The 24705-nt window shown below is 37.9% G+C and overlaps 2 long non-coding RNA genes across 2 annotated transcripts in view; one reads left to right on the top strand and one right to left on the bottom strand.

Annotated features, from left to right (window-relative positions):
* Positions 1–24705, bottom strand: part of LOC145800946 (uncharacterized) — a 258555-nt gene that overhangs the window by 40221 nt on the left and 193629 nt on the right. The window lies entirely within an intron of this gene.
* LOC145800945 (uncharacterized) lies at positions 18157–20234 on the top strand. The gene is made up of 3 exons (XR_014341576.1): positions 18157–19112; positions 19428–19555; positions 19949–20234. It is a non-coding gene; the product is annotated as an uncharacterized LOC145800945 (long non-coding RNA).

Genomic DNA, 24705 nt, shown 5'->3' with positions numbered 1-24705 from the left:
AATATCGTTGTTTGTGTTGAATGTGCGCTTTTAACTACAATAGTCAACGGTGAATCCTATCCCCATCCCCTTAACCTTACTGCACAAATGTTGGAGGCATCCTGCTGTAATGTTTGTAGCAAGCATAGAGCATGTAAGGAATGGGCATACTACTGTGTTGATTGCAAATTCATTGCCCATATGAGTTGTATTTATGAGGGTAACCCATCCCCATATATGAAATCAGGAGAAACCGCCCTTAAGCATCAAAGTCACGAAATCGAAAGCAAAGTTGTCTACCAATGTTTCAAGTTTATCTACAACCTTGATCTCTTATTTATGCCATCTAGCTTTATAGTATACTGGAAGAAGAGGAGAGAGGTGAGGAAGAAGAGAGAGAAGTGAGATGCCACTGGGGCTGGAACTAGTAAATCATTTTAGCCACTTGCATCCATTAGCATTGTTGGATGAGCAAGCCGGTGTCGAAAGATGCAATGGGTGTCGACTAGCCATACCAGATTCAAGCCCACAAACTGTAAATTTTCTCTTCACAAATCTGTCTGGAATTGTCTCATCTAATTATGTTCCCACAACACCATCAACACCCTCTCAACCCATCAGTGGACCCTCCACCACCTTTCAACAATGGCATCTTCTATTGTATTGTTTGTGCCACTCCTGGCAATGGTTTCTCCTTTAATTATGCAGAATGCAAGTTTGTCATCCATGTTCATTGTGCTTTACATACACAGGTGGAAATTAAACACAAAAGTCATGAGCATTTGCTTACTCTACGCCATTGTAATCCCTATTCGGATGCTCCCACGTGTATTGCCTGCAAAAGATCTATTAAAAGCTTTGAATTTAAATGTGGCAAATGTGACTTTACCCTACATGTTTTATGTGCTCTCCGACTCCTACCACCTACATTGAAATTGAATCGCACAGGCATGAACTCGTCCTGAAGTACTACTGCGATGCTTGTGAGACAGAGAGAGATCCAGAAACTTGGGTGTATTGCTGTGAGGAAAGCGACAACCTTGTTGCACATATGAGTTGTGCTGGGGAAGCTAAACCATTCCCATTCATCGAGTTGGGTGGAACTCGTAAAATTGAAAGCCATGACCATCCTCTTGCTCTGATCATAAAGAAAGAGGACAAACATCGACAACTGGATAATAGATATTTGAGTGGGCTTGTTTACCAATGTACTAAATGCAGCTTCAACATTGACTTCTTAGAAACTCTCTATGCTTCGGTGAGGAGAAGAATCAAATAGTAGGAATGGGGATCTTATTATCAACAATTTCATTTCTCTTATGTCAATGTAATTTAAGTGTTTGTTTGGTAAGCATTTCTCTATGTGAATATGATATAATTTTAAATTTTGGGTCCATATTTTTAATTCCCACTAGTATGATAATCTCTCCTCGCCTTAAGAACCAAACTTTGAATCACATTCATATTCTTGGACAGAGCCGAACAGTGAAAGGAAAGAGACTTGGAATGAGATTCTCATTCTGCATTTATGTTCATGCCATCCAAACATTGCCGAAGGCAGTTGTATTTTAAAATATAATAAGTGACACGAGGATTGATTTTGAATTAGTCCTTTTGTTTATCGCAATTGGTTATATCTGAAGGAATATTGTCAATAAAATTGTACTCCTAATAATATTGATACATAAACAATGGGGCCTAGTTCGTTTAGCCATCAGTAGAAGGCGAATAATTCAAATCTCCTTATTTTTGTATAAATTTTATATATTGGATTTGATTTTCATTATTGTGATTGTAATTTTTTAGGTTTCATAATAATATCATAATTTTTTAACCGATCCCATTTAATAAAACTTAAGGCTTGGTTTGGTTATGAATCTAAAAGAAAAATGAATAACATTGCCACATTAACCAAATTTGGAATATCATGTCATCATATCAATACACATGTTGCTCAAACATTGCTACCAATCAACCCACCACCAAAATATAAAGAGTGAAATGGAAAATTAAATTTAATAACTTTCAAACTTTAACTTCTTGTATATATCAAATTTGTATATTCTTCAACAAGCCTCATAAATACGTTAGCTATGAAAAATGTAGCCGCATTCTGCACAGAAGTAGAACCAGACCTTTAGGTTTATCTCTTCCTCACAAAGTCCATAGTAATACTCATTTGACTATTCCAAATGGGTAAGAGTAATGCTAGAAGTCCCAAATAAACTACAAAATATTTTACCAAACCTCTCATATGGGTGTGGGACCCACACACATGTAGGTTTGTGTGAGTCCCACTCTCATGTGTGAGATTTGGTAAAACATTTGATAGATTATTTGGGGCCTCTAGCATTTTCCAATGGTTAGATGAGGGCATGTTTGTCGTATCTGTGTCTTAATGTTTGTGGCAAGAAGGCACATTCGAGGTGTAGAGAGAATTTTCAACTTGTTCTGTAGTATGATAAGTTGTAATCGTATATACATCAAGAAGTTCATATTTGAAAAATATAAAACTAAAGCATGCAGAGAGAATGTGGTAATTTTGAGCTGATATTCTTTGTATTCAAATGCAATCTTTTAGTAGTGATCACCACATTGGTCGCAAAAAGGCAATTTGTGCTTTGTCTTTAGAGAATGTGAGTGACTGTCAACATTAATAATGGCCCCTGAGCCTGACATTTGTGTATTTATCAACAACCTTCCAAATGCATTTACAATGAAAAACGTAGTCGCAATCTGAACAGTAGTAGAACCAGAGCTTTGGGTTTAGTTCTCCCTCACAAATTTCACAGTAATACTCATCTGACCTTAATCCAACTGGGGAATAGGTCAAGATGAGGTCATGTTTGTCATATCTGTGTCTAAGTTTTTTTGGCAGCAATGCACATTCGGGGTGGAGATTGAAGTGGCAAGTTCTGCATTTGAATGTGCATTCTATCAAATCTTGAAAATTTAACCTCCAATCTTGATAATCTAGATAACACCCTCCCATTTTCCAATTTTTATAACTCCTTGTCCTTGTCCAATCTTCACAGCATGCACTGCACGGAGAATTAGAGTTTTGCTGAAAATTGAGGTGTTCGTGAGCTTCATGTCTAATGGTACTTGGGTAGGAGGCACACATCAACATAGATATCACAACGGTGGCAATAGAAGGAAAACCCTCCGAAATATGTGCAACTGCAAAATTTACACGTGAAACAACCTTCACATTTGAGGGTTATTGGGTGTATGTTTAATGAATGTTGTATTGCATAGGGTAACTTAGCACAACTTTTGTGCAAAATTAAGTGGCATTTTGGACAGTTGTAATAGGGAGTTGAAATGGATCGGCAACATGCATAACAGTTTTCATTAGTTTGGGCATCAAAGAGGATTAAATAATGGACATAACTGCACTGCTTCATCTCTGTCAATCTCTTAATTGATTCTGGGCTGAAATAACTTTTGACCTGATCAGAAGAACTAAAATGTTTTAGGTTTGTCCATACCTTACCGAATCCCATGCTTATTTGCTCTATAAGACAGTTTGCCAGGTCAACAGAGCTACATTTGTCAGGCATGGGCAAGCAGATCAAATTGGGTGAATCAGTTTCAACTATTGTATCACTTGTGTCATTTCTGAAACAACAAAACAAGACATAATCCGTCAAATATTTAATTGAAATCAAGAAGAAGACTTAGACTTGGAAGAAATGTGTGACGCATAACATACTCTGTCTTTGATATGGTGCAACAACCAACATGGGCAAAATATTTGCATCCTGCACAGTAATAAACACAATTCCTTCGGCTCACTTTCTTGGCACAAATATCACAATAGATACCAAATCTGGTAAGCTCCAAAGCCTTCAATTGAAAGAAATCGGAAAAAGTGAGAGGGCAGTCTTGAGAAGTATGTGTGATGCTGCTGGGTAACAATGCACAACCCTCGTGCACCTAAAAATGACAAGTGGCACATTGGTTGGAGAAACCTTCTTCTTCATGTCTTAAGCTACAAGCATCACAACAAAACGAGGCTTTCTTCAGCTGGAGAGTTAATGGGTGTTGGAGGTGACCACCATGTTCAATGGTCTGCGCTAATTGAGCATAATCAACGTCGAGGTAGAATTAGCAAGGAGAGCAATGGTACAATACACTATCTGTCGTCTTACAGCAGGCATCACATTGGTAGCTGCCTGGCCACATTTCGAGGGTAAGAGCGTGCTGGGGGTGCCAACCGTGGTTCATCTCCTGAGGTAGTTCTGCACATGATTTATGAAAAACGAACCACTTGCATATTGTGCACTTGAAGATAGGACCTGATATTGAATTTAAGCAGCAATCACAGAATTGTAATTTTTTTTTCCTTCTCCTTGGTATGTATCAATATCTTCAACGAGTGTCAATGGTGTTAGGATCGGGGATCCCGTCCAAGACCTTATAGAAATTGTACCAAGCAGTAAAACACACCCACACACAGAAGGAGACACCATATTTAGCGTGGTTCGGCCTTAAAGCCTACATCCACGGGAGAGTAACCGGTTATCACTATAACAATGGAGAGATTACAGAAAGATTACAATAGAGGAGGAGCTCACACTCTCCTCACTCACCCACTCACTCGTTTCCCTCACTCACACCGAGAGAGACGGTCTCTCTGCCTTACATCTCTCCCTCTTTTCTCTCTTAGTTCTTTCTCTCCTTTTGCCTATCCAACCCCTCCTCTATTTATACACAACAGAAGCACTCCCTCATTGGTTACCACCTATCCCTTCCATTAGTGGGGTAGGTGAAGTGGAAGAACCACCTTCAAGGTGGGTTGGTGCTCACATAGGGTGATGATACATCCAACAAATCACCCCTTCAACCCATGTGAGGTGATCCACTGCACACACTGCTGCTAACCTTGTCACATCCAAATTTTAACAGAATCTTCATCTCCTTACCGAGACGTTGCATCCCCTGAAGCTAGAGATAATACACTAGAGATATAAGAGGATGAGGGAATCCTACATCCTCAACTCAACTCACACCACTCTCTGATTTGGAGAGAGCCTCTGCTCCTATCTCCCACACATCTCTTCCACGCTTTTTTTCTCGGATGTCTTCACTTGCTATGCTTGAACATGCGCAACCAAGATATCCGACACCCCCTGATTAGATGTCCTGCACCCCCTGCTGAGATGCCCTTGACTGTCATGCCTTATCTCGCAGGACCAGTCATTTGAGCAATAGAAAACTCGTTGTTTATCCCATCACCATCCTCGGTCTTCTTTGCTCGGAGCTTTTTCTCTGAACTATCAGCCTTTGCCCTCTGCACTTTTGAACAACCTTCTAGCTTTCCCATACGCTCGTCGTCTGTGCCTTTGCAATCCCTGGATTGCTGTCCAGCAGATTGATGGTTGATAGTAGCTCCTTCTGTCAAAGCATCGTCAACTATGCAATTCCTTGCATAGTGCTCGCACTCATGGCTTCTGGTCTCCCTGCGTCGTGCTCGCTTGAGAGATCCGCATTAACTCTATCCTTCGCTGTCATAGAACTAAAGAAACCACCATAGAGAAAAAAGACTTGCCACTCCTTGACGCACACTCTTGCGTTATACCTGTCTTAATTTCTCTGTCTGGATGTTCCTGTGAACTGTCAACAACCCGTTGCTACACATTCTTTTCGCACCTCTGTACGACACTCTAGCGTACCCTTGCATTGTTGCACGTCTGCATTTGTGCTTCTGCGCTTAGTATGCTCCTCTACAACTATTATTCTACACGTCCACATACCATCAGTACCTACTCGTATACAGTAGCTCCAACAGCCACAGCATTTCTCTGAGCCTGTACTTGTTTCCAAATCATCTATACATCGATGAATGGTCTTCTCTTCTGATTGAACTAGATTTTTCGATCAACTCCGGAGATAATCATCTCTACAATTCTCTAATTGCCCTTGACCAATCCTGATCTCCATCGATTTGTCATTTGATCAAGCCTAATCTCCTTTGGTCTTCAATGATCTATCTCGATCTGTATCTGCTTGTCCAATCAGGTCAAAATCTGCCTATTCTAACCTCTTCAGTGAATCCGCAGCGTTTCACAATATTCGGTAGCCTTCCTTCGACTATTGAAGATGACAAACTCACATGTTTTGACAATCTTTAAAAAATCGTTCAGAATTTCACTATTCTGACCTTGCGGTTGTGTCCGGAACGGTCCGTTTAGCTAGAACCAACCTTCGCTGCACTTCCAGGGACCACAATGAAAAACATCCCCGAAAGCTGGGCCACACTACAATTTTCAAAAAATTCTGGACCAAATTACAATTTTCAGAAGTTCAAGGAATATTCCGTGTTCCAACAGAATATTCCATCCACGGTACCTGACGCCGTCTGCCACTTTAATCTTCTTTCATTTTACATAAATTCTGATTCCAAAATCTGATCGTACGGATGTGTCTAGAATATTCCAAATAGTTGGAAAGTACTATTGGATCGTCAGAAACGGACTCCGAATGACTTAGATCAAACCAAAACATTTTGGATGCCTCAGATCTGTAGCTACACCTAAGCTGTGAAGCACTAGACCCTTTCTTCTGCGGTCTGCCACGTGGCGCTGACTAGACTGATGACGTGGCAGACACGTGGCAGTCCTTGGCTGACGTGGTGCTGACTGGGCGATGACGTGGCGCTGCTTGGCCGCCACGCATCTCGTCTTCTTCTTTTGCCGCACGTGTGGCGTGTGGACGCGACTGGAATGACGCGTCGGTTCATCAAACGGCGCGTGGGGGCGCGTGTGGAGAGTAAGCCTCACGCACAGACTTCAGGTGGTGCGTGAGGGCGCATCCAAGCTTTTCTTGAGCTCTGCTTTGCATTTTTGGATGCCTCTCGTCGAGTCCTTGCTCCTGGTATGCTCGAAACCTGATTTCGAGCAATTTGATTTCTGGGCAATTTCGGAAAACACTGTTTTTGTTCCGAAACGCCACCGACGGGGCTTTCATACCACTTGTTGGGATCGAGGATCCCGCCCAAGACCTTATAGAAATTGTACCAAGCAGTAAAACACACCCACACACAGAATGAGACATCATATTTAACGTGGTTCGGCCTTAAAGCTTACGTCCACGGGAGAGTAACCGGTTATCACTATAACAATAGAGAGATTATAGAAAGATTACAATAAAGGATGAGCTCACACTCTCCTCACTCACCCACTCACCCGTCTCCCTCGCTCACACTGAGAGAGACGGTCTCTCTGCCTCACATCTCTCACTCTCTTCTCTCTTGGTTCTCCCTCTTCTTTTGCTTATCCAACCCCTCCTCTATTTATACACAACAGAGGCACTCCTGTAGACATTCCATTTTTGACCGACCTTAAGACTTTGACGTCATCGGTTATGCACTCGATGATTGCGCATGTTTGTGCTTGTTTTGAACGCCCATGGGTCTCGACTGAGTGCCTTGTCTTTGAGTCTCTTAACACTTTGTGTTTTGGCTTTGTTTTTGGGCCAAACCTTGATCCCTATTGCCTGGAGGAGGGGAAGGCCTTGCCTGCCACTTGTGGCACTTGTCGGCCACTTTTCTCTCTTGTAGGCCACTTCAAGTGGTCGGCCGGCTAGGGGAAGTGGCCGGCCGACCACCTTAACTGGCCGGTGACCATTTTTTCTCCTTTTTAGATATTTTTAGATCTTTTGAGCTAGCTGTGGCTCACTGAAACTCATCCTCCATACACGTGTATGGAGGGATCAAGCAAGCCTTTGCTTGCTCTATATAAGGGGAGCTCCCTCCCCCCTATTTGAGGGTTCAGATTTTTCAGAGCTAAAATCTCCCTCTCTCTCTAGGATTCTTACTCCCTCTCTATATTGTGTTATATTGAGTTCAAAAGTGTGTTTTTTTCACATATTTGCACTAAGACACCTAGTCAAACACCTTCACCGTAGTGATTGAGGATCTTGGGGGCCTTATTTGAGCTCCTTGGAGTGGTTTTGGCCTACCTCATTTAAGCTTTGTTCTAGTTCATTGTTTTTCCACCCTTGCATGATGTTCTGAGGCTGCTTTTAACCTCTCAAAAACTATGATTTTAAGGCTTGAAAATGTTGGTTTGAGTCTTGTGTGGTTAGGGGGTGTTTCCCCTCTTTTGCTCTTTGGCTTGTAAAGCCTTTTGAGCCACCTTCCTTAGCTTTTGTAATAGCCTTTGCTTGGCCTTTCTAACACTGAAACTCAGAGGAATTTCAGTGGTGGAAAGGTGATCTTGAGGTCCAAAATGGGAGGGGGTAGTCCCCTCTCCTTTTGTATTGCTTGCATGTGTTGTTGGCCTATCAAGTGAGCATGTGTTTCTCCTTTTCTTAAGCTGAGTTCAAGCATGTTTTTGTGACTTTTTGGACCTGCCAACACTCTCTTTTAGGCAGGTTTAATCTTTGCCTGCATGCTTCTTACACTTGTAGTGTAATTTTGCTAATTAGCCTTGTATGCTTGATGCTTTGGTCCATCATTCTAGCATGTGTTGACTCTACTCCAACATGTTTTTGGCCCTTATTTAACATGCTTAAACTCTGTTTGAAGTGGTCTTGGCTTTTTGAGGCTTGCCTTGTATGGTTGTAGTGCAAGTGGCTTTGACTAGCTTTGAATTTCAAAGTCTCTAGCATGCTTTACTTGAGTTGTTTGCATGCCTTAGCCTCATTTCTCACATGATTTTAGTGTATGTAGTGTAGTCATACTCTCACATGTTCCACTCTTTCAATACTTTTGGAGGATTGTGCTTTATGCCTCGATCATGAGCCAATTTGTATGCATGCTTGTCTAAGCTTTTGGGCTACCATTTTAGCATGTTTTGACCTTTGATTTGACATAATCGAGCTCTGTCCAGAGTTGGTTTGGTTGTTTAGGCTATGTATTGCATGCTTCTTGTGTAGTACTCTTTACTAGCCTTGTGTTTTAGGCCCTCTAACATGCCTTGTTTGCGATATTTGTATGATATGGCATCATTTAACATGTAATTTTAGAGCATATAGCCTTGTCATACTCTCATGTATATTGCTCTTTAATTGTTTTTGAGAGGTAAGCTTTGTGCCTTGTTTATAAGCCAATGCATGAACATCATTTTTCTTGCCTTTCATGCTATCATCTCAGCACTTTTTTGCCACTGTTTGGGCATGCATGAGGCCTGTTTAGGGTTGGTTTAGTCCATTGAGCATTGTATTGCATGGTTCTAGTGTTGTGTCCTTCACTAGTTTCAATGCTTAAGTCTCTTAACATGTTATGCTTGTATTTCTTGCATGCTTTAAGGTCTTTAGCATGTCATCTCAGCATTGAACATCTACAACGTCGCCCATTTCTTCGTTTTTCAATTTGATTTGAGGGTTGTTTGGCCTTAAGCTTGTGTTTAAGCATGAAGTAAGATTTATGCTCACATGGCTTTAACCCTCTCTTGAGGGTTCCTCCTAGTCAAAGGGCATAATCCCTCTCATGTCTTAAATCCCCCTTTTGGTTGACCTCCTCTCCTTAGAGGACTTGCACATTGGACTTAACCAATTAAAGAATGGATTGGTAACGTAAAATGTGTAAACAAGAATTGAGTGAACTAAAACATGCCAAGATAACATGTGTATTGCATTGCATGTGTTTGGATCGGACGTTAATCCAAACACAAGAAATGTGGGACGTTTCATACTTTAAGTGATGAAACGTATCACATTTCTTGGTTGTCGTCCCCCTTGATTGTGCATGATAGAGTGGAGGCCTCTTGAGTCTTATGTGCGCATTCACTAAGCTTGTACAAGCTCAGTTTTTGAGCCATCATGCATTGAGATGCTTGATTGGTGGCTCGAGAGCCAAGTACTACACTCCTTTGAGCTTGAGACATGATGATGAGGGTGGTAGTACACACATTTCTAGCCAAATACATTGCCGCTCTGTTGCTCTTTGTTACAGCAAAGACAAGATTTTAAAAAGAAAAGTGGCCAGCCGGCCACTTGCATTAGCCTGTTGACCACTTGTATTGGCCGGCCGGCCAGTTGAAGTAGCCTACCGACCAGTTGAGGTGGCCGGCCGGCCACCTGAAGGAGAAATTGTCCAAAGTGTTTCTATTTTGGAGTAGAAGCCATCTGGAAGATTATGCAGTGTTCTGAGATCACAGTGAGTGCAAACAGAGGCAACTCATGGCAAGGCAATGCGTTTTTGGGCGAAGCACACCGAGCATGCATGTCTCCCTCCCCCGAGGCCATTTTATTGCTTTACTTAGCTAGTTACTTTATTGGTTCTGTAATTACTTAGTTAACGTGTTTAGCTAATTCAATTCATTTTTGTAATGTTCTAATTAGCTTAGCATGGCTATTTGTTTCAATTTGGTTTGTAATAATTAATTGGTTAGGGTTAGTTAATTAGATTAGTTAAGTAGGTTAATTTAGCGTAGCTTAGCCTATTTATTCGGACCTTCCGTGGAGAGGGAAAAATGTTGTAATAAGGGTGCGTGCGTGTGTGCATGTCTTCCAACCCCATGTCTTTCTCCCTTTTATTTAACCGCTTTCGATGGTTAGTTTTAGGGCATATTTCAATTAGCATCCTTATGCTTGCATGCGTGCATCATTCATTTGTCTTGCATGCACCGGGCTCGGCGTATCATTCAAACTGCATCGTATTTCAACACTTATTTGAATACGTGTATCAAATTGTTGCATCTGTATGCCATCTTAGATAGCCGAGCCTATTTAATTGCATTATTGTATGCGTTGCATTAGGCATTTTAGCATAGCTAGGATCATGCATTAATTTCTAACTAGTTTTTTGTTTTGGCTTGGAGTACACTGTAAGTGTTTACGCTTTAGCATACTTGCATGAGTGTGAGTGTTGCCATGATTCGCATGCTTGCCATGAGGCTATTTGCTTAAGTGATTAACTGCATAAATGCCTGTGGATGGAGGCTTGATTGTCTGAATTAGGACAATTCAACGAATGAGAGTTTTAAGCCCACTTTGCGAAGTGGTAAATCATGTTTTAAGCCTACCCGAGGGTGGCAAATCTGCGCTTTAGCCTACTTGTGAGTTCCAAACCATTTTCGAAAACAAACATGAGTTGTTTCGTTCAAATTCTTGTGATTGAGTCTATACTTGTATGCTATGCGCATCACATAGTAAAGTTAGATTAATAATCGGAATAAGAACGTATGTGTCTATAAAACAACATATCATGATAGTAGACACCGATCCTTTGATCGGGCGAGCGGTGGTGCTCATTTCATGACCTTCCCCCCTCGTACCCAAGTTCCCGAGCCGAGGAAACTTTGGTGATGACGGACACGCGGCCTTAGGCACGAGTGAGGGTTTCCTAAATTTTCCAAAATAAAATATTTAGGTGGCGACTCTGTAATCTGGCAAAGCAATCCAGTTTGGAATTATTTGATTCAAAATCTGATTTTCCAAAATGTTTGCCGGATTGGACTTTTTGGTGATTTATCAATCTTACATTGTACTTTGTGAGATTAGATTCAGAACTGTGACAAAAGTCCGAACTGTAGTAGCTAAGAACCCAATCCGCGCCCTCTCCGAAAGGGGGGGCGCGCGGTGGAAGTTCGGGCGGTCTACAACTCCCTCATTGGTCACCACCTACCCCTTCCACTAGTGGGGTAGGTGAAGTTGAAGAACCAGCTTCAAGGTGGGTTGGTGCTCACATGGGGTGATGATATATCCAACAAATGGACGTTCATGGGTGAAATGTTTTAGCTCTATAACAGCTGTCTGCATACTCTGCAATACGAGTAAAACTTGAGTATAACGGTGATACATATCATTATGCAAGTGTAGTAGCACCAACCAATTATAACCTAAGAGCATCTCCAATGGCAAGCTATTAGAGCTGCCATTGCCAAAATTTGGCAAGAGCCTCCAAAAACCTTGCTCCAGTGGTTGCTATAAACCCTGTCAAATTTGGCAATTGCAATTTCCTCTGCCAAACTTGCCACATTATCCAAATAAACAGAATTTGGCTCCAAAATTTCCATGGAACAAACATACACAATGGGAAAATCCAGTAACAACACAATAATACATATTAAAAAAAAATTGCCATTATAGCAGATTTTTGGAGAAATTATTACCACAAAACTAACAAATAAATAAAAATATATTAAAAAAACCTAATAAATTCAAGGAATCTTCATGCTTGAAAGATCATATGTAGAATTGATCGTCCCTCTTCTTCCATCGTCGTCATCACAGAAGGTCGATTAAGGTTTGAGTTTGGTTTCGGAGGGTTTCAATTAGGGAGGGTGAAGCAGAGATGGAGAGAAATGGAGAGAGCGAGAGAGAGAGAGAGAGGGTAAGGCAGAGATGGAGATGGAGATGGAGATAGAGATAAGAACAACCACCCTTCCAAGCAGAACAACCGCCATTTGGTGCGCGATCAAGGAGACGGTTGATGAACTACGACGGATTTTGGTAGGATGAGGCGGTTGATCGAGGGACGGCGGCGAACGACGGCAGATTTTGGTGGGATGAGGCTGTTGATGAACTAGGGTTAGAGGAGCTGGAGGAAGATGAAGGAGATCGAAAGAGAGAGAGAGGGCTTTAATCTCAGCCGTTGGATGAGATGAAAGAAAGTGACAGATGGGTAGGTGAGAGTCTGACCTGTTGGATGCTCAAATCAATATCGATCCAACAGATACATATTAGATTTTTTTTTTCCAATTTTGTATTGGCAGTGGGTAAATTATAATATTTTGTTTTTTCAAATTTTAAATTAAATTAATTTTTTTTTTATTTTGTCTAATTGTTTAGAAGGTAAATATATAATTTTTTTTTTTTGTAAAAGTTTTTAAAAAATCATAAAAGATGGAAAAAAAAAGAAGAAAAAATTACCGATAAATCCCAAATAAGAGAATGTTGATCCATTTAGTCCTGTGTGTTTTCTTGTGAACCATTTGGTCCTATTTAGTTGGTAATGAATATTTTCTTTTGATTTGATATGGATGGAGTTTACATATTTATCCTTGTGGTCTAATTTGGGGGATTCTATTTGTTTGTGTGTGTGTGTCAATGTAGTAGGTAACTTTTTAACATTTCCATTTGGGATTGTGATTTGTGCAGAATTATTTACAGTGGGAAGGATTGCTGATGTGGTTTTCCTGTAACATGTGAAATCATTTTGTGCATTTCTGGGAGGTTGTTGGGATGCATTGATTTTCCAACGCCAGCGCTGCTCTGAGCGGCTGGCTGTCAAGGTAATTGTGGGTTGTTTTGTGGGGGATTTTGTTTGGCTTTTGATGTATGTTGCTTATGTTTGTTTTTGTGTTTGTGCAATGTAATTTTTTTGTGTTCTGGTAAGGCGTGCTTTCATTTCGGAACTAGGGGCTCTACAAGAAAAGTGGGTTTATGAGACGGAACTATTTGTGACGACACACTTGCCGTCTCAAAAAGTTACTTTTTGCGACGGCAGAAAATGCCGTCTAAAAAAAACAAAGTATTTGCGACAGCACCATTTGTCGTCTCAAAAAAGTAGAGTATTTGCGATGGCACCATTTGCCGTCTCAAAAGAGCAGAGCATTTGCGACGACACTATTTGCCGTCTTAAAAAATGAGAGCATTTGCGACGGTATTTTCTGCCGTCGCAAATACTCTCATTTTTTGAGATAGCAAATTGTGCCGTCGCAAATGCTCTGCTTTTTTGAGACAGTAAATGGTGCCGTCGCAAATACTCTGCTTTTATGAGACGGCATTTTCTGCCGTCGCAAAAAGTGACTTTCGTGTTTTTTTTTTTTAGTGAATATTTTTAAAATTTTAAATATTTTTTTTAGATGCACCTTACTTAGATGTATCTAAAAAAAAATTATGAAAAAATATTTTTAAAAATTAATAAATACATAAAAATACAAAAAAAATGTATTGAATTATTGTATTTTTGATATTTAGTGAATTTTTAAAAGATTTCTTTTACAAATTTTTTTAATTTTTAGGTGTATTTATGTTAGGTGTGTCTAAAAATTAAAAAAAATACTTAAAATATTAAAAAAATTCAGTAAAAACAATATAACACGGAAAACAAGAAAGTATAATTTTCTCAAAAGAGTTTTTGGAAAACTCTAATTTAGCATAGCGATTGTGGTTTTGAGACAGCTTCATATATATAAAGTCACAGAATGGTTTGAATAAATTCAACGGTATTTTTCTGTCGCAAAAAAAATTAAAAAAAACAATGTCGTCTTACTCTTTTGATATAACATTTCTCTTTTCATTCATTTTTTTATCTTCCTGTCTCTCTGTCTCTATCTCTCTGTCTCTTCTCTTTATCTCTTTCACTCATCACTCTTCTTTCTCTGTCTGTCTGTTTCTCTCTCTCATTTTCTCTCTGTCTCTCTCGCTCATCTCTCTATCTCTTTCATTTCTTTTCTCTCTCTCTCTCTCTCTCTCTTATCTTTCTATCTCTCTCTATCTCTCTTCCCCATTTCTCTTGTCTCTTTGTCTCTCTCTCGCTCATCTCTTTTCGCTCTATTTCTCTCTTTTTTTGTCTATCTCTCGCTCATCTCTTGTTTCTCTCTCTTTTTCTATCTCTCATTCTATCTCTCTCTCTCTTTCTCTTTCTATCTCTTTTTTTGTCTATCTCTCTCTCCCTGTCTCTCTCTCACTCATCACTCTTCTCTCTCTCTCTGTCTACTTGTCTATTTGTCTATTTCTCCCTTACTATGTTTGCCTTGCTCACTCTCTTACTCCCATCTTCTCTATTTATCGAGCTCCTTCTCGATTTATCGATCCACTATAAACGACGTCGTCTTACTCTTTTGAACATTTCTCTTTTCACCCATTTTTTCATCTTCCTATCTCTCTGTCTCTGTCTCTCTTTTCTTTCTCTTTGTTACTTATCACTCTTCTCTGTCTGTCTATCTCTCCATTTCTCTATGTGTCTCTGTCTCTCTTCTCTCTCTCTCTCTCACTCATCACTCTTCTATGTCTGTCCGTCTCTCTCTTTCTCTCTGTGTCTCTGTCTCTTTTCTTTTTCTTTCTCTCACTCATCACTCTTCTCTGTCTGTCTGTCTGTCTTTTTCTCTGTGTCTCTCGTCCATCGCTCTTCTCTCTATCTCTTTCATGTATCTTCTCTCTCTGTCTCTCTTCTCTCTCTCTTCTTTTTTTCTCTCTCGCTCTCTCGCTCATCTCTTTTTGTCTCTCTCTCGTTTATCTCTTTTCACTCTTTTTTTCTCTCTCTCTCTCTATCTCTCTCTCTCTCTTTGTCTATATCTTTTCACCTATTTTTTCATCTTCTTCTCTCTCTTTTATTTCTCTCTCTCATTCATCACTCTTCTCTCTCTATCTGTCTATTTGTCTCTCTCTCTCTGTGTCTCTCATTCATCTATCTCTTCTCTCATCTCTTTTCTCTCTTTGTCTCTTTCGCTCATCTCTATTCTCTCTATCTCTCTCACCCATGTCTCTTCTCTCTATCTCTCTCACCTCTCTCTCGCTCATCTCTCTGTCTCTCTCGTTCATCTCTTTCTCTCTATGTCTCTCTCACTCATCTCTCTTCTCTTTATCTCTCTCATCTCTCTATCTCTCTTCTCTCTTCTCTCTCGCTCATTTATCTTCTCTCTGTCTCTCTCGCTCATCTTTCTTCTCTCTTCGTCTCTCTATTTTTCTGTCTTTCTCTCGATCATCTCTTTTCGCTCTCTTTGTCTATCTCTCGCTCATCTCTTGTTTCTCTCTATTTTTCTATATGTCTCTCTCTCTATATATATATCTCTTTCTCTCTTTGTCTCTCTCTCACTTATCACTCTTCTCTCTCCCTTTCTCTCTCTATGTCTGTTTGTCTGTCTCTCACTCTTCTCTCTCTCTCTCTCTCTCTCTCTCTCTCTCTCTCTTTCTCTCAATGTGTCTGTCTGTCTGTTTGTCTCTCTCCCCCATTGTGTTCACCCTGCTCACTCTCTCCATCATCTCTTCTCTATTTACCGAGCTCTCCACTACGAGAAAATGCACTTTTAGCGACCACTTTGTCTCTCTCTCGCTCATCACTTTGTCTCTATCTGTCTGTCTGTCTCTCTCTCTCTCTCTCTCTCTCTCTCTCTATCTCTCTTCTCTATTTGTCTATCACTCATCTCTCTCTCTTACCACCCATTTTCTCTACCACATTCACCACTACTGCAAATGCAATTCCACTACTACCACTGTTGTCACTCAACCTCTACAACTATCATTACTACCACCATCGCTACCACTCCACTACCACCATTACTACCACCATTACCTCTCATCCACCATCCTTATTCTATCTCCTCTACAACTACCACAACTTCACCACTTATCTCCTTCACCATCGCTACCACCACCACTATCACCTTTTATCCACCACTTTCACCACTACTACCACTTCCCATCCTCTACCATAAAAAATTAGTTCTTGATTTTTAGTATCAAAAAAAAAAATGGATCGCAAAATTTTTTTTTCATTGACCACAAAAAATTAACTTTATTTTAATAGAAAATATTATCCCTACTTCTACCAAATAAAAAAAAAATTAATAATTTTTTATTCATTAAAATAAATATGAAACAAATAAATTTTCAACCTTATTAGATGAAAAAAAAATTCATTAACTAAAAAAAAAAATTATTTCAATAAAAAATAATTTTTTTGGCAACGGCATCCTCCGTTGTAAAAAAAAAAAAGTCATTTTATTATTTAAATATTAATTTGTAATGAAAATCAAAAAAAAAATTCATTTGTAATCTCACCCCCCCTTTCTATTCCCGCTCGGGTTTCCCGCCACTCTTGAACCAAAATCCCCAATCTCAAAATCCCTAATCTCTTCTTACGTCTCTCTCTCTCTCTCTCTCTCTCTCTCTCTCTCTCAATTTGTTTCAGATGCTGATTCGTATGATTCACGGTCGAGGAGGAAGAGGAAGAGCATGAGTTCTAGGCGTAGAAGTAGGAAATCGGAATCAAATATCAACATACATACATACAGACTTGTTTGAATCGTCAATCAAATATCAACCAATTGATATCGATGGCTCTATCTTCGGATTCCATGGACAACACTTTCAGAGCTCGAGTCCAGAAGATCTTCGGGCCTTTCTCATCTTCATCATCATCATCATCATCATCGCTAAGCCCTCCGTGGTCTCTCATCGACGACGAGGTCGAGAAGAGAGAGTGGCGACGACCCTCCTCTGCCAAAGACGACGACCAAACCCCCATTTCTTTCTCTTTCGATGGCCTTTTCACCAGAAATACTCGACGACAACACGACCTCCAAGATATCAATGACTATGATGATCAATTGGGAGGCGGTAGACATTCCTCTGAATATGTCAAGGGTGATGGTAGAGATGAATGGGAGATCAGATCGTCCATCGGCTTGGACTCAACGCTTGATAACGAGGTTCAAGTTCGAATTTTGTTTCTCATTTTTGTTAATTTATGTTGGTGAAACTATTTGTTCTTTTTTTGATTTTACTTAATTGGATGTGAAGGTTTTGCTTGATTATGGTTATATGATAGTATTATGATGTGATCAAAGGACACAAACGTGACCTGGTTCTACCTTTGGATCTTGTATTGCATTGTGATGTGATGCGAAGAAAAAATACACATAGACTACATTTTTAATTTTATGCTTGAATTAACCCAAAAAGTAGATTTCTTTTGACTAATATCTCGTATTAATTTTCTTCTCATTTTCCAAAAAAGAAAATATATATTTAGCTTCTATTATTTCAATTTCTTTGCCTTTCAGTTTATTGTTTCTCCACAAGTTCAAGATTCAAACACAGTAATAATTTTTTAATTTTATAAGTTTGTTTGATAAATAAATAAAGGTGTTGATTGTGTTTTGGATTTGCTTGAGATGGCACAATACATTTGCTCATGAATGGATGATATAATTTTTTAATGCACAAATGCAACGAGTACTCATTGGTTTTAGAATATTTCTTGCTGATAATACCATTAAACTTGGTTTTAGACATTGCTATATTTCTTGTTGGTACCATGTTTGGTTTTATCTTGGAAAAAATTGGGATGATTTTTTTTTATATTCATCTACTCTCGTTGGTGGAATTCTAGTGTCTGTATATGCTTGTAGGGTTGCTTGTAATTTGTTTCTTTATATATATTTGGATGAGTGTGGGAATTTGAAGGTTTCAACTAGCTTCAAACTTTCCTCGGGAAATCAATGGACTGGCTACTTACATCCAAGGCTGATATGTTTCTTGTGATCAAACTGCCTTTAGGAAGAAGAAGATGAATATGATAAAGTGGCCGAGGGCAGAGGGATCCATAGCGGCTGCTGGTGCAACGCCACATCGGACAGGATGCTGGCCCGTCTCATGATCCTTTTGCCGGAAGGGAAGGTTTTCCGATTCACAAGCACTCTGTTTTCTTGACTTTCTTGTTTTTTTTATTACTGTTTATTTAGTGTTAGATCGGATGGCTGAAGGGGGAGTTCAATCTCTTTGCCTTTCAGTTTATTGTGCTCCTATTGAAGGAAATAATGCTTTACATACTTTCACTCATATTTATGGATAATGCTAGGAGGAATGCATAGGTGGTGAAGAGGCTTTAATTTTCAATATTATAACCAACTTATTCACACACAAAAATTTGTCCTACAATAATTAGGTTAGGTTGCCATTGTGTCTTGTACTCAACTTGGCATTGACTTAAAAATGTCTTGGGGATGATATTGAGTTTTATTGTAATATTTTCATTTGAACTCATTAGTACTGGACGAAACGAAAGTAATATATTAATTAATAGTAAATATCATTTTCCCTTGTCACATGCACCACTATGCCAAAATATGTTGTGTACATTATTGTTGTTGTTTTTCTAACCTGTTTTTTTTTTTTTTTTTTCTTTTTAAGTACATTTTAAATAGCAGGAATAGGGTAATATTATGTTTTCTGACAAAGTCTAAATATATAATTTAGTTTATTCTCTCTAAAAGCTTATGATATTTCGAATATTTTTTTCCCCGTCCTTTGATTAGAAAAATAGAAAACGTATTTGGCAAGAACAAATAATTGACTAATTAATCTCTTTTCATTTATGTTGCTTGGCTGCAGGTTATGTCATTCCCAAAGGATGTTTTGTGGTTCCATTTCTTTCAGCAGTACATTTAGATGAAAATTTGTATGAAGGAGCAATCACTTTCAATTCATGGAGATGGATGGACCCTTTGAATCAGGTCAGTCAAACAGAGATGCACACTTAGATTCGCTAATTATACTATGTATATATCTATATGTTACATAATAGCAAGTTTAGGAATACAAAACTGGACACAAAAACACATGAGTGGATAGGATTTACAGCATTTGTTGATGGGACCTACTTTTGAAAATTTGTGTCCATTGATGTATTTTGTGTCTTGTTTTGTTCTGTATTTGATTTATGTGTTTCTAGACTTATTGTTTGCATATTACCACTTTGCTTTCATCTACTCTTGAAAATAAATAAATAAAAGCTGTTTTTTTGTTTTTGTTTTGTTTCCTATATAAAGGAAAAGAGAAATTGGAGAAGCAGTCTGTTTTATGCTCCATTTGGAGAAGGAGCTCGATTTTGTCCAGGGGCAGAGTTGGCTCGCCTTCAAATTGCTCTCTTTCTTCATTACTTCGTTACTACATATAGGTTATTTTCATCCCTCAAATACTTATGAAAAACATTATACAGACACACAGACTTTTAAATAGTACCAAAATAAAAAATAAAAAACTTAAGAAAAATTAAGTTGCATTAATTAATGGTTGTAAAAGATGTCCTCAAATTATGGGTTTGTTTTTTGAGGGTATATATATATATCACCAAATATGTTTCACCATTTTCTTCAACTTCTTAGATAGATCCACACAATAAACACCACCATATTTGCATATAGGACACATCACAATCAAAAATTAATGGTAGGTCTCATTATTTATTTATAAATATGATGGATTATATACATATTGTTTTTTGTGTGGATGATGTGAAGAAATTATGCTGTAAATGAAGTTCTTATTTTGCTACAAATTATTTTGGTAGGTGGACCCAACTCAAGGAGGATCAGATGTCTTTCTTTCCTTCAGCTCGATTAGTGAATGGCTTTCAAATCCAAATAACCAGACGGGATGACGAGTTGAAAAAAATAAAATAAAAATAAAATTTTTATTTTCCCATTATATACGTTACATACTGTTAATGCCCTTATCCTTCCATAATTTGTAAATCATTGTAAAATTTTTATTATGAAGAAATTGTTATTTTTATACATAAATTTTTATATTATTATGTAATTATTATGGAGAAATTTTAATATTTTTAATAATTTTATCGGAGGATTTTTTTTCTTTTTTGTGACGGCACTACACCGTCGCAAAAAACAGAAAATTTTATTATTTTTATTGATTTTGTTACAGGTTTTACTTTTTGCGACAGCACTAAACTGTCGCAAAAAATAGAAATTTTATTATTTTTTTAATACTTTTTGCGACGGCAGTACACTGTCGCAAAAAAATAGAAATTTTCATATTTTTAATACTTTTTGCGACGGCACCACACCGTCGCAAAAACAATGTTCTTGCCGTTGCCAAAAAAAAGACTATTAGCGACGGCATTTTTTGCAGTCTCAAATAACATTTTTAGCGACGGTAAAATAGTGCCGTCGCAAAAAGTCAAGAAATTTCAAACATTATTAGCGACGGCATTGTGCCGTCGTAAAAACTCTTTTGCAACCCCCCCAGTTGCGACCCCCCTCTTACCGTCGCAAAAAGTTTTTTGCGACGGCATTAGGAGTATTAGCGACGGCATTTTACTATCGCAAAAAGCTGAAATTTTAGTAGTGGAGGTAAGGGGATATTAAGGTTTTTGTTGATTTTACAGGTATGGAAGTTGTTATTTTGTTGTTGTGTACTTACGGGCAAATGAATGTTGTTGTTTGACTTCATCAAGAGTTGACGTTCGCGCAGTTGGTTGATGGGATATGCAGGAAGGAAGTTTGATGGTTTGGTATCCGAGATGGTGTTTTTATTGTTCGTCGCACCCAACTATAATAAGTTCAAGGTTGGGTGCGATGAGGATCTTCGTATGCAGAACATTACCTGTGACAAAGATTAGGCAATGCTCATTTGTTAGGTACGGCGGGACATAAAGACAAAACAATGAATTACTATTAACAAAAACACACATGATAGCACTAAATTCATATTAACAGGTACGAAACGGACAATGCACAATCAATATATTGCAAACAAAACAAAACACACAAAAAAAAAAAAAAAAAAAAACGAACGCCAACATGCTCATGGTTTGTTGAAGCGAATAACCAAAACCTGTCCCTATGTTTTTCCGTCGAATGTAGGCAACACACATCCTTTAAGTCCCTATTTGTGTATATCCATTTACATTCCATTGTTGCACGAAACAATAATAATTTTCCATATTACAACATCATCTCGCACATAGGACTACTCCTAAAAAATAGTACAGTTTGAACCGTTAAGTCTACACATTTCATAAGTATGGCAGGGTGTAAGAAAATTAAAAACCCAAACATGTTTGTCTGTAAAAGTCTTTTTCACACCATAACTCCACATGTTTTACCACAACACACATACATTCTGTCTGCCACGCATTTTAACACACTAATTTCATGTGATCTGAGCACAACATATGTATATGTCCATATTTCAGTATATATAACACAAAGATGACAAACATTAGGGCAATTTGGCATGTTGCAATGTGGTGCCACCAGTTCATTGAAATTACAATATAAATTGTGGCATGACGTAACATCATGCGCATAACATGCCGATAATTACTTGAATGTACAAGGGACAAAATTGAACATTGCGTAATCAAAGAATGGCAACCCATAACGGAAAGCACAATTACACAATCACCAACTTGATTGATTGTCTTATGACTTAAAAAACCAGCACACAGACTGATGTTTTGTTCCGGGCAGGCAATCAAAATATGGCAAAACATATGGCATGACGTAATGTGGGGTTAACGTTTAGTTTGAACCTATCTAATGAAATGTGGCATGATGCAATGACATGCAAACGATCGTGCTACAATAAGTAAACTACATATTAACCCCACATTGGATCCGAACAATGATACATCAACTCAATAAACAATGCATGATATTCTTGAACAAGATAACGTATTGTCACATTACACTAAGTGCAATTCTGCAGCTCCTTACATTACCACAAGCCCCTAGTGTGACACTAAAATCCACAAACACAATCAATAAACTGACATGAAATCCATTCACCACAAAGGGTAAATCACATTACCATGTAACATAGGAAACAATCTCATAATGTAAAAATAACAGAGGAAACAACAATAACAGAGGAAACAAACTCCTAATGTGACAACTACGGCTGGTGTTCATTGACACATGTCAACAAAAAAAAAAAAAATTGATCCCTAACATAAGATCACCACACCACTGTGCCATGTAACATTGATTCAAACTCCCAAAACAAACCACATTGCATTCAACGCATAACATTGCACAATAAACCAACAATGGTTAACATCACAAACATTCGATTGTCATAGTCATCGATTTTGATCGACCGATGACGACATAACCGATATATATTTGTCTTTGCAAATTGATAGCCAGAGAAGATGACGACAAACAAGTGCCAGCGGGATGTATAATCTACTGTTATCGACAATCAAACATGGGGATGTTCAAATCTGGAAATGTTGCATACTAACATTTCTATATGAAGATCATAAGATTTAATCGAAAACGAGAGAAAACACAAAAAGCCTGTAGTGCACTTTATGTCCAGATCTGTAATTTCACCATAATCAAAAACCCAAATTGGGCCCTAAGACACACACCAACACGCGCATGACATAGGGAAAATGCGACATTCTGAGAATTTTAGGACTTTTTGGTTCAACAAAAAAGATACAGGATTAATTAGTGCACAAGTTTCCAATTTGGGATTTAATGGTACTTCACCCCAAAAAAAAAAATAACAAAAAAAAAACTCAAAAAATTATGTTCAAACAAGGAAAGTTGGTTGAAAATTTGCCAAATGAAATTACATCATTGGAGTATCATTGTTATAATTTAATATTTTGTTATTGTAACATGTCAAATTATAATTTTGGCAATGTTATTTTGACAACTACCATTTGAGATGCTTTAACATATAATTGAGTGAATCCACCTTTTGTATAGGTATTGCTATTTAGACTCGAAAATTAGACTCATTTTCTAAACTTAATGATTTCACACTCTATTAATATATTTAAATCAACTCTCACTCTTATTTATTCTATAATCATTAATCAATCATCTTGACACAATACTAAATTTAAAAAATAAGTTTAAAAAGTCAACTTGTATATTATAACCACCTACCCATGTCATTATTATAACTTTTATGTAACTTTCATATCATTATAGTAGGGTTGGGATTTATATACATGATAGGAGATAACATTTTATTGGTTAATACCTAATATGCATGATGACTCATTATAATTTTTATGTAACTAGTAGGGTTGGGATCTATATACTATAACCCACATACATATTAATTTTGTAAATTATATATATTATATATTATTTATATGTTTATCCTTACATGTATATTTATCTTTTATCTTGATAATTATGGGTGATAATTATTGAGTTTGCCTAAAATATCAAGAACTCTAATGGTGGTTTGGCTAAGACCCATCAATTTTCACTAATTAAGTTTTCTTGATAGAAGGAACTAATAAGGTTTATCTGATAAGGTATCTATCTGATAAAGGTCCCTGACCTAACAGTTATAAATAGGCCTGTGGTTTTCTATCAAGAAGGCACTCAAGTTCTGTATAGGTTAGAAGACGCTTATTTCTATTTCTAAAGTGTGAGGTGCATGATATAATATTGAGAAATTCAGAAGAAATACACACATCACACAACTTGATAAATAATGACTAGAGAAGATTAGTATAATTTTATTGTGTTGTATATCTATACACATGTGATTATATTATACATATGTATGATTTGCCTACATATACATGATAGGAGGTAACATGTGATTGATTAGTGATACCTAATATACATGATGACTCATTATTAAAATTTTTATGCAACTTTCATGGCAAGGGTTGAGATCTATATACATGACATGATGTAACATGTTATTGGTTAGTGGTGCCTAATATGCATAATGACGTCTATCACCGCTTTTTCTTATGCAGTACCTGAAACCTTTTCTCCTTATGTTAAGAAGGCTTTTGGATCCTCTAGCAGTCCTTTCTTCCAGCACTGTCCAACACTTCAAAGTAGATGGTGACGCGTGGCTGGGAGAAGTTCTAAGGAACTGAAACACATCCACATCGCAGAGATGAGAATCCTCCACCCATCAGATTCCATTTCGTGAAAGGAAGGGCTTTCTTGATCTTCTTCTTTCGCCTCAGCTGCAATTCAGGTACATAGAGGATAAATAAAATAAATTACCTTGACATTCATAGTATCAAGCAGGGAAAAAAAAATCAGTTGATGAATAATAAACAAAACCAATGTACCTTTACTTGTTGGAGGTTAAATTCTCCAAAGTGAGCCAATACAAATGGATTTGAAGCTTAAATTTCAAGTAAGCATCAACAGAGCTTAAATTCCAAGAAACGTCAACAACATCAACCCTGAGAACACAAAAACAACACACACACCAAAAAAAAAAAAAAAAACTTTAATGCTGTGTTTGGTTGGGGGATTTAAAGAGGGATTTGAAAAGGGAAATGGAAAAGGTAGGTGAAATGTG

The sequence above is a fragment of the Camellia sinensis genome, chromosome 10 (assembly GCF_055761805.1).
Source record: "Camellia sinensis isolate YWXY chromosome 10, ASM5576180v1, whole genome shotgun sequence".
Classification (NCBI taxonomy): domain Eukaryota; kingdom Viridiplantae; phylum Streptophyta; class Magnoliopsida; order Ericales; family Theaceae; genus Camellia; species Camellia sinensis.
The sequence above is the reverse complement of the archived record's forward strand: the minus strand, read 5'-3'. Positions and strand labels throughout refer to the sequence as shown.